The 2,925-nt window shown below is 28.6% G+C and overlaps 1 long non-coding RNA gene across 1 annotated transcript; it reads right to left on the reverse strand.

The window, feature by feature from the left end:
* Nucleotides 1-1,068: 1,068 nt before the first annotated feature.
* On the reverse strand, nucleotides 1,069-1,482 carry LOC119604357. Its single transcript, XR_005231510.1, has 3 exons — nucleotides 1,443-1,482; nucleotides 1,270-1,372; nucleotides 1,069-1,211 (listed from the first exon to the last, which is right to left on the reverse strand). It is a non-coding gene; the product is annotated as an uncharacterized LOC119604357 (long non-coding RNA).
* Nucleotides 1,483-2,925: the final 1,443 nt, after the last annotated feature.

Raw genomic sequence — 2,925 nt, forward strand, 5'->3', positions numbered from 1 at the left:
GCTCCAAGCTCCCCATGACGAAAGTCCGCTCTTTTTTCTCCAAAATGTTCAGATGAATATTTAAGTTCTTAGTGCAAAATTTGAATAATTTAGTTCTATTAGTTTCCCAGATAAACCAATTTTTGTATTTTATTAATATGGGAGGTGCTGCTCCCCTCATGGGTAGTCCGCCAATTTATTTTCCAAAATGTTTACATGGATGTTAAAGTTACTCGTGGAAATTTTTAATATTCTAACTATAATAGTTTCCGAGATAAACGAATTTTTGTATTTAATTTATATGCGAGGTGCCACGCCCCCTAATGCTAATCCGCCCACTTTTTGTCTTAAATAATTATATTGTTACTAAAGTTGCTCCGACAAAATTTGAAGACTCTAACTATTATATTATCTCAGATATACTAATTTAATAATTTCTTAATATGGGCGTGGCACGTCGCCCACATGAAATTTCAACATAAAAAGTAGCCTATAGTTCCTTCCAGACATACAGGAAGAAACTTTGAAAATTTCAGGAAAATTGGTCCAACAGTTTAGCCGTCTATAAAGCACAAACAAACAAACAAACAAACATACATACATACATACATACATACATACATACATACATACATACATACATACATACATACATACATACATACATACATACATACATACATACATACATACATACATACATACATACATACATACATACATACATACATACATACATACATACATACATACATACATACATACATACATACATACATACATACATACATACATACATACATACATACATACATACATACATACATACATACATACATACATACATACATACATACATACATACATACATACATTTGGTCGGTTACCACAACAAACCCATAATTCGATTAGATTAACTGAATTTTTACGGTAGCAGTAACTAGAATATCTGTAGTAATAATTGAAATATTATATTTATATTTTCTATTGTGAATTATAAAAAGAATTGTCATTTTTATTTCCTTTTCAGTGTAAACAGAAAAATAAAAAAAAAACAGAAATTTTAAAATAAAGTAATAAAATGTACACCTCCATTCTCATCTCCTATATGTGGGATATTCTTAGTGGTTTTCGTGTTGCAAATTTCTTGGCTGAATCAAACATAATCAGATCGATAACCATTAGATTATTTTGGAAGAAGTTTATCCAATAGAAGTCCATCGAAAGAAAACCTACATGTTATAAGTTATTTTTTACATATTGTTATATGTACATATTCGCAATGGTTACCTGTTGTAATTGCAACGATTATGAAATAATGATCGTTATTTGTAATATAATCTTTGATTCTGACTATTCTTGGCTTCCAAATGGTCATTTGAACTGCTGATAGCTATCGAATTAGGGAAAATATAATTAGACATATCATTACCTTGACGTAAATTTACTTAAAAGATACTTACTGACCTTAAACCTTATTTATCGGCCCTATATCCAATCTTTTTACATTTTCCAGGCTAATTTATTTTCTTTTTATTTTGAAATTTTTATGAAACTTTTTCAATATTTTTTTAGAAACTTCAAAAAATACATAACTACTTCATATTTATGGTCGGTTGCGAATACCGAATTTAATTTTAGTATATTAATATATCATAACTGAATTCCTACATTTGTATAATTATTAATTTGGTTGCAGTATCTGAAACATATTTTCTGATTAATATGTTTTAAATACAAATAATTTTTCGATTACATCTACCACTTTTTGAAATTGTTACGAATAATGACGAAAAAATTCGGTGGTATTTACAAAAATATTTAAAATAAATTTTGTAACCGTACAAATCGGTAGACACAACTGACTAAATATTCCAGTATCCTCAATTTGATCGTAACTATAATTTATTAGCATCAATCATAGAAAATTTGTTGTGGTTATAGTTTTTCAATGTTAAGAATACAATTTTAGTTTTCCTTATTAAATATCAGTCATAATTACCGATTTTCAACCATCCTTTTTTCTGTGTGCATATATCTGAGAAACTATTAGAGCTAGATTCTTCAAATTTTACATGGAGAACTTTGAAATTCATGTGAACATTTAGAGCATAACGGGCGGACTTTCAATGGGTGGCTTGGCACAACATATATGAATTAAATACAAAATTTCGTGCATCTTGGAAACTCTTATATTATTCAAATTTTTTATAGATAGATTGAAATTGGCGATAGATAGAAACTGGCGAACTTGCAATAATTTGCTTCACACCTTTCATATGTAACATATAATAAATCTGGTATTTATTCATATATATTCCTTTTAGGGTAGCAAAGCACACTGGGTGTAGCTAGTTAAAAAATAAAAATCTGTTGTTAATTAAAGTATATTTATGTGTATATAAATAAAAATGAAAAATTATTCACAATACTCGTAAATTTATAAAACATAACATTAATATCTTGATTGCTGAATTGAACTCTTTTGTTTTGTTATTATACCCTCCACCACCATCAGTGGTGATAGAGGTATATATAAGTTTGTCATTCCGTGTGTAACACCTAGAAATATTCACCTGAGACCTAACAAAGTATATATATTCTTGATCCTTATGAAATTCTGAGTCGATTTAGCTATGTCCGTCTGTCCGTCTGTCTGTCTGGTTAAAACACGCTCACGTTAAAACTATGCAAAAGAAATCAGCCAAATTCACTAAGAATATTCATTATTGTCATAAGCAGTTTGGCATTGAAAATCAGCAAAATCGGTTCACAACGTAAAAAGTTATAAGTATAAAATTTCAGACTACCTCGAAAAAAATTACGGTTTTTTCATAATTCTTTTGAAGTTTTCTCGGAAACTACCAAAGATATTTCGATGAATTTTGTCACACATTATTTTTTCAATTGTGTTCAAAATCTTTACAATCGATCCAATATTTCCCA

The sequence above is a fragment of the Lucilia sericata genome, unplaced genomic scaffold (genome assembly GCF_015586225.1).
Source record: "Lucilia sericata isolate MDLA Ls3-8-SP2 unplaced genomic scaffold, ASM1558622v1 Contig000013F_arrow, whole genome shotgun sequence".
NCBI classification, from domain to species: Eukaryota; Metazoa; Arthropoda; class Insecta; order Diptera; family Calliphoridae; genus Lucilia; species Lucilia sericata.